Source organism: Drosophila mauritiana, unplaced genomic scaffold (genome assembly GCF_004382145.1).
Source record: "Drosophila mauritiana strain mau12 unplaced genomic scaffold, ASM438214v1 U_290, whole genome shotgun sequence".
Lineage (NCBI taxonomy): Eukaryota > Metazoa > Arthropoda > Insecta > Diptera > Drosophilidae > Drosophila > Drosophila mauritiana.
The window spans coordinates 53357-65928 of record NW_022881428.1 but is presented as its reverse complement, the minus strand read 5'-3'; the positions used below and the strand labels follow the sequence as shown (position 1 = coordinate 65928).

Here is a 12572-nt window from a genome sequence, read left to right as displayed (position 1 = left end):
TTATAATTCATTTTATATAATATCAATATTGTTTTTATTGAAAGAAATTAAAAATACACCATTTTACTGGCATATATCAATTCCTTCAATAAATTTATTTTTATACCTAAAAATAAATGTTGCGATATGTCTTAGTTTCATATAAGCATTATGTATCATAAAAATCTGGTTATGGTTTGCTATTTTGGGTGACACATACTGCAAAATTTATATAAAACATTAACCTGATGGATGACAGGTACAAACATTGTATATTTTAGGTTGTTGCATTAGCCAACGTATGCTCATAACATAGATGAACAATACATATTCGCAACGCGTGTATATTATGGTCCATATACACACACACTTATTTTGAATACCACATTCAAAATTATTTTAATTTTAATTCGACTTCTACTTTCAAATTTTGTTCAGTTTTCTTCGATTTCCATTTTCGAGAATTTGTTTTTATAGGAAACGCCATTGTTGTAGTAGGTACTGCCACAAATACGCACAACAACATTAATAATGTTAAAGTCTTTTTATGAGGTTGCCAAGCCCCACATATAAAATAAAAGCCATCTTCATTTTATTTTGACTTTAACTTTTGATTCCGTGGAATCATTTTGTAATATTTTTATTTTGGTAAATTGTATTTATTTGTATTATAACAAATGTTTATTAACGATAAGGATTATTATACAATAATGATCCTTCCGCAGGTTCACCTACGGAAACCTTGTTACGACTTTTACTTCCTCTAAATAATCAAGTTCGGTCAACTTTTGCGAAACAACCGTAACACGCAAGGCGTCACAGTGATCACGTCCGGAGACCTCACTAAATAATTCAATCGGTAGTAGCGACGGGCGGTGTGTACAAAGGGCAGGGACGTAATCAATGCGAGTTAATGACTCACACTTACTGGGAATTCCAAGTTCATGTGAACAGTTTCAGTTCACAATCCCAAGCATGAAAGTGGTTCAGCGGTTTACCCGGACCTCTCGGTCTAGGAAATACACGTTGATACTTTCATTGTAGCGCGCGTGCAGCCCAGGACATCTAAGGGCATCACAGACCTGTTATTGCTCAATCTCATTATTGCTAGACGCAATTTGTCCATTTAAGAAGCTAGTGTCCTTATAATGGGACAAACCAACAGGTACGGCTCCACTTACATAAACACATTCAAACACAATAAACATTTTACTGCCACCATGAATGAAGGCTACATAAGCTTCAGCACCATAATCCTGAAGATATCTATTTAATATATTTGAGTCTCGTTCGTTATCGGAATTAACCAGACAAATCACTCCACGAACTAAGAACGGCCATGCACCACCACCCATAGATTCGAGAAAGAGCTATCAATCTGTCTTACACACTTATGTTCGGACCTGGTAAGTTTTCCCGTGTTGAGTCAAATTAAGCCGCAGGCTCCACTCCTGGTGGTGCCCTTCCGTCAATTCCTTTAAGTTTCAGCTTTGCAACCATACTTCCCCCGGAGCCCAAAAGCTTTGGTTTCCCGGGAAGCGACTGAGAGAGCCATAAAAGTAGCTACACCCAATTGCTAGCTGGCATCGTTTATGGTTAGAACTAGGGCGGTATTGATCGCCTTCGAACCTCTAACTTTCGTTCTTGATTAATGAAAACATCTTTGGCAAATGCTTTCGCTTAAGTTAGTCTTACGACGGTCCAAGAATTTCACCTCTCGCGTCGTAATACTAATGCCCCCAAACTGCTTCTATTAATCATTACCTCTTGATCTGAAAACCAATGAAAGGCAGAACAGAGGTCTTATTTCATTATCCCATGCACAGAATATTCAGGCATTTGAAGCCTGCTTTAAGCACTCTAATTTGTTCAAAGTAATAGTACCGGCCCACAATAACACTCGTTTAAGAGCACTAGTGCAGGTTTTTAAATAGGAGGAACATATGAAAAAATACAAGTATTTAATCACATATAAGAACTCCACCGGTAATACGCTTACATACATAAAGGTATAGTACTAACCACAATTGTAAGTTGTACTACCCGTATGAAGCACAAGTTCAACTACGAACGTTTTAACCGCAACAACTTTAATATACGCTATTGGAGCTGGAATTACCGCGGCTGCTGGCACCAGACTTGCCCTCCAATTGGTCCTTGTTAAAGGATTTAAAGTGTACTCATTCCAATTACAGGGCCTCGGATATGAGTCTGTATTGTTATTTTTCGTCACTACCTCCCCGAGCTGGGAGTGGGTAATTTACCGCCTCTGCTTCCTTAGTGTGGTAGCCGTTTCTCGGCCCTCTCCGGAATCGAACCCTGATTCCCCGTTACCCGTTGCAACCATGGTAGTCCTAGATACTACATCAAAAGTGATAGGGCAGACATTTGAAAGATCTGTCGTCGTACAAGACCATACGATCTGCATGTTATCTAGAGTTCAACCAATATAACGATCTTGCGATCGCTTGGTTTTAGCCTAATAAAAGCACATGTCCCATAAGGTTCATGTTTTAATTGCATGTATTAGCTCTAGAATTACCACAGTTATCCAAGTAACTGTTAACGATCTAAGGAACCATAACTGATATAATGAGCCTTTTGCGGTTTCACTTTTAATTCGTGTGTACTTAGACATGCATGGCTTAATTTTGAGACAAGCATATAACTACTGGCAGGATCAACCAGAATAATGTTTTTCCTTCATATTCCATTCATATATTTTGAATCGAAATAAGCAATATAATAGATATATAGATATATAGATTTTTTCACTTTATATAATTCCATGATTTTTATTATATTGAATAAAATTCAATATTTCGCCTTTGGGTAAAATTTTAAATATATAAGTAAAAAATCCATTCGATTACGGCCATTTTTATATAGCATTCGTAATCCATATTTTCATTTTTAATTTATACTTGTTTTACCAATATAACAAGAATTTCATCTAATTATTGTAATATATATATTTCTATAATTTTATCTTTTATACATACATATTTCATTATAAAATATCATTTTATTTCCAACATACATAATTATTGTATCCACACATGTACAATTTTTGTTTAACCAATATAAATATTAAGTTAAATCATTTGCATTTTGAAGATAAATTTAAAATTTATCTCTTTTCATATATATCTCTGGTAAAACCAAGCGCATATGATAATATTTCCACATTTAATATATAATTTTATATTTCTTTCATAAGAATCCATATTTGTATTATACCGTAACGATATAATAATCCAACTATACGGCAGGTAATAAATTAATATTTGCCTGCCTCCAAAAATTAACGATAATATATGGAAACGATTTGTTATTCTATATATAATAGAAACTTGACTTTTGTTTCAACGATATTATCTATAAAGCGTATATTCCTATTATCCGCGGAGCCAAGTCCCGTGTTCTATAGAACTGAGAAACAAATTTGTACGGATAATAATATACTTTATTGTATGTAACCAATATAAACATAATCCGAAATAAATATTTCGAATAATGCGGGAGGTCGGCACCACTGCCTACCTATAGTAGTTTTGAACCCGCTGTCCTAAAGCGGGTATTTTCAATTCCGTTTGCCACCCAACATACGGGCTATTCTCTTATATATTAGAGATTATAGGAACATTTCATTTTTTTTCCATTATTCATATATATATGATATTTTTTCCCCTATACATATAATAATTAATCATTTTCATATGTATATTATTTAATTTATCATATTATTGCCAAATCATATGAATACATAAGTTTTGAACAATATGAGAGGTCGGCAACCACTGCCTACCTATAGTAGTTTTTGAACCCTCTGTCGTAATTCCGGTCGTTTACACTACTATACCCTCTCACTATAATGGCTTTTTCTCTATAATACTAAGAGAATGTGGGATATTTTCAGCATTTTTTCCCTTATACATATAATAATTAATCATTTTCATATGTATATTATTTAATTTACTCATATATTGCCAAAATCATATGAATACATAAGTTTGAACAATATGAGAGGTCGGCAACCACTGCCTACCTATAGTAGTTTTTGAACCCTCTGTCGTAATTCCGGTCGTTTACACTACTATACCCCTTCACTATAATGGCTTTTCTCTATAATACTAGAGAATGGGATATTTTCAGCATTTTTTCCCTTATACATATAATAATTAATCATTTTCATATGTTATTATTTAATTACTCATATTAATTGCCAAAATCATATGAATACATAAGTTTTGAACAATATGAGAGGTCGGCAACCACTGCCTACCTATAGTAGTTTTTGACCCTCTGTCGTAATTCCGGTCGTTTACACTACTATACCCTCTCACTATAATGGCTTTTCTCTATAATACTAAGAGAATGTGGGATATTTTCAGCATTTTTTCCCTTATACATATAATAATTAATCATTTTCATATGTATATTATTTAATTTACTCATATTATTGCCAAAATCATATGAATACATAAGTTTTGAACAATATGAGAGGTCGGCAACCACTGCCTACCTATAGTAGTTTTTGAACCCTCTGTCGTAATTCCGGTCGTTTACACTACTATACCCTCTCACTATAATGGCTTTTCTCTATTATACTAAGAGAATGTGGGATATTTTCAGCATTTTTTCCCTATACATATAATAATTAATATTTTCATATGTATATTATTTAATTTACTCATATAATTGCCAAAATCATATGATATACATAAGTTTTGAACAATATGAGAGGTCGGCAACCACTGCCTACCTATAGTAGTTTTTGAACCCTCTGTCGTAATTCCGGTCGTTTACACTACTATACCCTCTCACTATAATGGCTTTTCTCTATAATACTAAGAGAATGTGGGATATTTTCAGCATTTTTTCCCTATACATATAATAATTAATAATTTTCATATGTATATTATTTAATTTACTCATATAATTGCCAAAATCATATGTATACATAAGTTTTGAACAATATGAGAGGTCGGCAACCACTGCCTACCTATAGTAGTTTTTGAACCCTCTGTCGTAATTCCGGTCGTTTACACTACTATACCCTCTCACTATAATGGCTTTTCTCTATAATACTAAGAGAATGTGGGAATTTCAGCATTTTTTCCCTATACATATAATAATTAATAATTTTCATATGTATATTATTTAATTTACTCATATAATTGCCAAAATCATATAATACATAAGTTTTGAACAATATCAGAGGTCAGCACGGTCTTTCCTCTATAATACTAAGATAATATGGGAATATTTCATCATTTTTTCCCTTATACATTTATACATATAATATTTAATCATTTTATATGTATATTATTTAATTTACTCATATAATTGCCAAAATCAAATAAATACATAAGTTTTGAACAATATCAGAGGTCGGCAACGTCTTTCCTCTATAATACTAAGATAATATGGGAATATTTCAGCATTTTTCCCTTATACATATAATAATTAATCATTTTCATATGTATATTATTTAATTTACTCGTATAATTGCCAAAATCCTATGAAGACATAAGAGAATACAATATGAGAGGTCGGCGCAACCATAATATAGTAGTTGATGACGAGGTGTTTGGCAACTTGATACAATTCTTTAAAAAGTCTTTATATTAATTATATGATAGGACAATATCATATGCGTCACTAATTGATGACGAGGTGTTTTGGCAACGTGACACAAATCATTAAAGTCTTTATATTAATTATATGATAGAGACAATATCATATGCGTCACTAAATTGATGACGAGGTATTTGGCAAACTTGATACAATTCTTTAAAGTTTTTATATCAAAAATTTATATGATAGGGACAATATCATATGCGTCACTAAATTGATGACGAGTGTTTGGGCAACTTGACACAATTCATTAAAGTCTTTATATTAAATTATATGATAGGGACAATATCATATGCGTCACTAATTGATGACGAGGTATTTGGCAACTTGATACAATTCTTTAAAGTTTTTATATCAAAAAATTATATTGATAGGGACAATATCATATGCGTCACTAAATTGATGACGAGGTGTTTGGCAACTTGACACAATTCATTAAAGTCTTTATATTAATTATATGATAGGGACAATATCATATGCGTCACTAAATTGATGACGAGGTATTTGGCAACTTGATACAATTCTTTAAAGTTTTTATATCAAAATTATATGATAGGGACAATATCATATGCGTCACTAAATTGATGACGAGGTGTTTGGCAACTTGACACAATCATTAAAGTCTTTATATTAATTATATGTAGGGACAATATCATATGCGTCACTAAATTGATGACGAGGTATTGGCAACGTTGATATAGAATTCTTTTAAAGTCTTTATATCAAAAATTATACGATAGGGACAATATCATATGCGTCACTAAATTGATGACGAGGTATTTGGCAACTTGATATAATTCTTTAAAGATCATTTTTTATATCAAAAATATATTATGATAGGGACAATATCATATGCGTCACTAAATTGATGACGAGGTGTTTGTTTGGCTACAGGAAAAATCATTTATTTATCGAATCATCAAGCAAAGGATAAGCTTCAGTGGATCGCAGTATGGCAGCTGCTCAACCACTTACAACACCTTGCCTGTTACAAAAGTCGTTACAATTGATTCTAGGCTTTGTCATTGTATTAAATAATGCTTTTATATGTAACTAGCGCGGCATCAGGTGATCGAAGATCCTCCTAATTTACTATGTTACAAATTACATTGGCATCACATCCATTGTCGTTTATAAAATAAATTATAAACTTTAAATGGTTTAGAAGCCATACAATGCAAATTGCCCCTTATTTATCATTGCAGTCCAGCACGGATACGACCTTAGAGGCGTTCAGGCATAATCCAACGGACGTAGCGTCATACCACTGTTCGCTCGAACAAGTATTGTGCCATTGGTCCCGTACCTGCGGTTCCTCTCGTACTACGCAGGAATGCTGTCGCAACAACGTTTTGTCATTAGTAGGGTAAAACTAACCTGTCTCACGACGGTCTAAACCCAGCTCACGTTCCCTTGCATGGGTGAACAATCCAACGCTTGGTGAATTTGCTTCACAATGATAGGAAGAGCCGACATCGAAGGATCAAAAAGCGACGTCGCTATGAACGCTTGGCCGCCACAAGCCAGTTATCCCTATGGTAACTTTTTCTGACACCTCTTGTTAAAAACTCTTTAAACCAAAAGGATCGATAGGCCGAGCTTTTGCTGTCCCTGTGTGTACTGAACACCGAGATCAAGTCAGCATTTGCCCTTTTGCTCTATGTGTGGTTTCTGTCCGCACTGAGCTGGCCTTGGGACACCTCCGTTATTATTTGAGAGATGTACCGCCCCAGTCAAACTCCCTACCTGGCAATGTCCTTGAATTGGATCATACCTGAGTAATTGGAGTTATACCAAATTTTCAAATCAAAAATACATAAATGCATCGTTTTATTAAAGAATTTGTTTGCGATTATATAACAAACTCGTGATACTTTGATCAAGAAGCTTGCATCAAAACCCAATACCATAAGATATAATAAATATATCCGTATAATGGCTAGGAAATGATACACGTTCCATTTAATCAAGTAAGTAAGGAAACAATAAGAGTAGTGGTATTTCATTGACGATACCAAACCGAGGTCTAATATCTCCCACTTATTCTACACCTCTTATGTCTCCTTACACTGCCAGATTAGAGTCAAGCTCAAAAGGGTCTTCTTTCCCCGCTAATTATTCCAAGCCCGTTCCCTTGGCTGTGGTTTCGCTAGATAGTAGATAGGGACAGTAGGAATCTCGTTAATCCATTCATGCGCGTCACTAATTAGATGACGAGGCATTTGGCTATTTTTTTTTTTTTTTTTTTGATCGCGGAGGTATGGAAATCTATCGAAAGATACTAGGTCTGTCAACACTTCAGTTTCCTAGCATGCACGATTCATTGCTGAACCGAAGTTCCGCAACGCCTACGTACTAAAACCATCCTCATAGCCATTTATATATTACCATTATTTGCGATGTTTATGCCTTTATTGATGTTATGCCAAGACAGCAAGCAAATGTTTTGAACCAAACGTTTTAGCTAAGTCCAATCTCGGGAAAACCCGCTCAGGTACATGAACTGTTTAAAACAACCGAGACTGCCTCTCATAACCTGGACGCTAATGATATGACTATCATATTTGCTGAGGAGACCCTTCGCTATCAATCTTTTAACGGATTGACCACTCCAGATCCCCCTCCAGTTCAGGGTGGCAGAATGGAATTCAATGTCACCTGCGGCTTCGAATCTGCGACGCAATTCAGTTCGTATGTCCGGTCTGTCGTATCTATTGATTTTGCGCTGGTGCGCATCATCCATAGAGTGTCCGTCTGTCACAATTTGTATGTCGATCACATCAATGTGATTTTGTCGTAGTGCCACCAGGTCCGGTTTATTAAGGCCGGATTCGCACTGCAGACTTGGTTCAACAATGACCGCGCAGCCTCTCTCCTCAAGTCCCCGCTTGATTCGATTTACTACGCAGTTGTGTCTAGCTACGCGCCTCCCATGCGATCGGTAACATTTTTGCATTATATGGTTTGTTGTTTCGGGAGCGTCACATCCTGCACGACACTGTCGTTCCAATTCGTGCCTTCCCCTTGTAGTACGAGACTTCGTGGGTAGGGCATTTATCCGCAGACGAATACCGTCTATATATTCCTTTCCTGTTAGTAAACGCGTGGGTTGATTAACCCACCCGTGTTGCGGTCCCCAATGGCCCGCTTCACGGAGTCCGCTGCCATCAACTGAGAGGTACAATTTGTTCGCCCAATATTTTTCTATTGCCGGACGCGATAACAATTCATGTTGTTCTGCAAATAATCTATCTCGGGCCCGTTGTTTTTCGGCTTCGAGGAAAGAGCTGGCTACCTCGTTTTGCGTGAGGTGAGGCCATTTAATGTTACTCAAACGTCTTAGCCTTAACATTGGAGCTACCCATCTAAGTGATGGAATTCCGAGACCTCCACTTTTTGGGGCTGCGTGAATGAATGCTATCGGCACATCCAGCGGAAGATTTAGCCATCTTCGCACATAGTATCGTATTAGTTTGTCAGTTTTTCGTAGGACGCCTATCGCCACACTCCAAGGGCTAACTTGTGATAGAGCTGTGGGATAAGGACAGTCCTTAGGGCGAACATCCTCTGTTGTGGTTTGAGGGGGGCCTTTGTCAATCTTTGTAGCTTTGGACCAATGTCCTCGGCCGGATTGCATCGAACCCTCCCAGTTGCAGTGAAGTTGATGCCTAAGTACTTCCACTCGTCCGTTCGCTTCAATGATGGAATCTCTCTTGAGCCTACGTAAAAGCTCTGTGCCTCTAGCACGGTACACTTCTGTTTCGGCTGGCCCTTAATGCCAACGGTAAAACATTTGTCGGCATTAAGTTTGAGGCCGACGAGAGATAGAAAATCCAACGTTCTGTCCAACAATACTTGAAGTCCCATTCGAGTTTCAGCAAATAGTACCAAATCATCTGCAAACGCGGCCGCGTTAGTAATGGCATTTCCGACTCTGGCACCAATTTCGCTGGGTAGGTTTCTAAGTAACCTGTCCATTACCAAGTTAAATAGAATAGGAGACAAAGGGTCACCCTGCTTCACTCCTCTAGCAGGGACGAATTCCTCTGAACTCCAACCGTCCCCATTGAGACTGGTACCGCCACCCTCGTACGTATTCTGTACGTAGTCAACGAAGCCCTTTGGCGCACCATAAGCACGTAAGGTGTCATATATAGATGCATGCGATAGAGAGTCATAGTTACTCCCGCCGTTGACCCGCGCTTACTTGAATTTCTTCACTTTGACATTCAGAGCACTGGGCAGAAATCACATTGTGTCAACACCCGCTAGGGCCATCACAATGCTTTGTTTTAATTAGACAGTCGGATTCCCCAAGTCCGTGCCAGTTCTGAATTGATTGTTAATTGATAATCGTTATAATTGATAAGAACTAATTGGTTTAACCCAAATAGTATTCATAAAAATTTTAGCAAGAAAGTTCCACAATTGGCTACGTAACTAAACTATCCGGGGAACAAGTAACTAACATAAATGCTAGAAACTCTATTTACCCAGAACGAGCACATAAACCATGTTATTGTTTCCCAATCAAGCCCGACTATCTCAATCTTCAGAGCCAATCCTTATCCCGAAGTTACGGATCTAATTTGCCGACTTCCCTTACCTACATTATTCTATCGACTAGAGACTCTTCACCTTGGAGACCAGCTGCGGATATTGGTACGGCCTGTTGAGAAGTTTGCGTGTCCCCACCATAAATTTTCAAGGTCCGAGGAGAAAATATCGACACAACAGTATATGTCATGCTCTTCTAGCCCATCTACCATATCTCTCTGCGAAAGACTTCCATGGTAGTACGGCTATAAAACAGAAAAGAAAACTCTTCCGATATCTCTCGACGGCTTCTTTATGGTCGTTCCTGTTGCCAGGATGAGCACGAGGCCCATATTTAATAACAAACGGATACTCAACAGGTTACGGAATTGGAACCGTATTCCCTTTCGTTCAAAATTATTCAAGTGTATTATATTCGCTTTGTTTATATAGTTAGGCATTTTTGTTTTACTTGAAAATTTTCGGCTTTCGCCTTGAACTTAGGACCGACTAACTCGTGATCAACCACTGTTCACACGAAACCCTTCTCCACTTCAGTCCTCCAAGGTCTCATTCGATTATTTGCTACTACCACCAAGATCTGTACCAATGGCAGCTCCATGCAGGCTTACGCCAAACACTTCTACGCATACCATTGTACCTTCCTACTCACTAAAGTTTCAAAATTTATATCACAAGTAATATAAATCATCTACTTTAGCGGTAATGTATAGGTATACAACTTAAGCGCCATCCATTTTAAGGGCTAGTTGCTTCGGCAGGTGAGTTGTTACACACTCCTTAGCGGATTTCGACTTCCATGATCACCGTCCTGCTGTTTTAAGCAACCAACGCCTTTCATGGTATCTGCATGAGTTGTTAATTTGGGCACCGTAACATTACGTTTGGTTCATCCCACAGCGCCAGTTCTGCTTACCAAAAGCGGCCCACTGGGCACATTATATCATAACCTTGAACTTCATATCAAGAAAGTTAAGGTTCTTACCCATTTAAAGTTTGAGAATAGGTAAAGATCGTTTCGACCCTAAGGCCTCTAATCATTCGCTTTACCAGATAAGATAGCACCAGCTATCCTGAGGGAAACTTCGGAAGGAACCAGCTACTTGCCCTCCAATTGGTCCTTGTTAAAGGATTTAAAGTGTACTCATTCCAATTACAGGGCCTCGGATATGAGTCCTGTATTGTTATTTTTCGTCACTACCTCCCCGAGCTGGGAGTGGGTAATTTACGCGCCTGCTGCCTTCCTTAGATGTGGTAGCCGTTTCTCAGGCTCCCTCTCCGGAATCGAACCCTGATTCCCCGTTACCCGTTGCAACCATGGTAGTCCTAGATACTACCATTAAAAGTTGATAGGGCAGACATTTGAAAGATCTGTCGTCGGTACAAGACCATACGATCTGCATGTTATCTAGAGTTCAACCAATATAACGATCTTGCGATCGCTTGGTTTTAGCCTAATAAAAGCACATGTCCCTTAAGGTTCATGTTTTAATTGCATGTATTAGCTCTAGAATTACCACAGTTATCCAAGTAACTGTTAACGATCTAAGGAACCATAACTGATATAATGAGCCTTTTGCGGTTTCACTTTTAATTCGTGTGTACTTAGACATGCATGGCTTAATCTTTGAGACAAGCATATAACTACTGGCAGGATCAACCAGAATAATGTTTTTCCTTCATATTCCATTCATATATTTTGAATCGAAATAAGCAATATAATAGATATATAGATATATAGATTTTTCACTTTATATAATTCCATGATTTTTATTATATTGAATAAAATTCAATATTTCGCCTTTGGGTAAAATTTTAAATATATAAGTAAAAAATCCATTCGATTACGGCCATTTTTATATAGCATTCGTAATCCATATTTTCATTTTTAATTTATACTTGTTTTACCAATATAACAAGAATTTCATCTAATTATTGTAATATATATATTTCTATAATTTTATCTTATTATACATACATATTTCATTATAAAATATCATTTTATTTCCAACATACATAATTATTGTATCCACACATGTACAATTTTGTTTAACCAATATAAATATTAAGTTAAATCATTTGCATTTTGAAGATAAATTTAAAATTTATCTCTTTTCATATATATCTCTGGTAATATATAACATAAAACCAAGCGCATATGATAATATTTCCACATTTAATATATAATTTTATATTTCTTTCATAAGAATCCATATTTGTATTATACCGTAACGATATAATAATCCAACTATACGGCAGGTAATAAATTAATATTTGCCTGCCTCCAAAAATTAACGATAATATATGGAAACGATTTGTTATTCTATATATAATAGAAACTTGACTTTTGTTTCAACGATATTATCTATAAAGCGTATATTCCTATTATCCGCGGA

The 12572-nt window shown here is 36.4% G+C and overlaps 1 pseudogene; it reads right to left on the bottom strand.

Annotated features, from left to right (window-relative positions):
* Positions 1 to 6530: 6530 nt before the first annotated feature.
* On the bottom strand, positions 6531 to 12168 carry LOC117149700 (annotated as a pseudogene).
* Between the last annotated feature and the right edge of the window lie 404 nt (positions 12169 to 12572).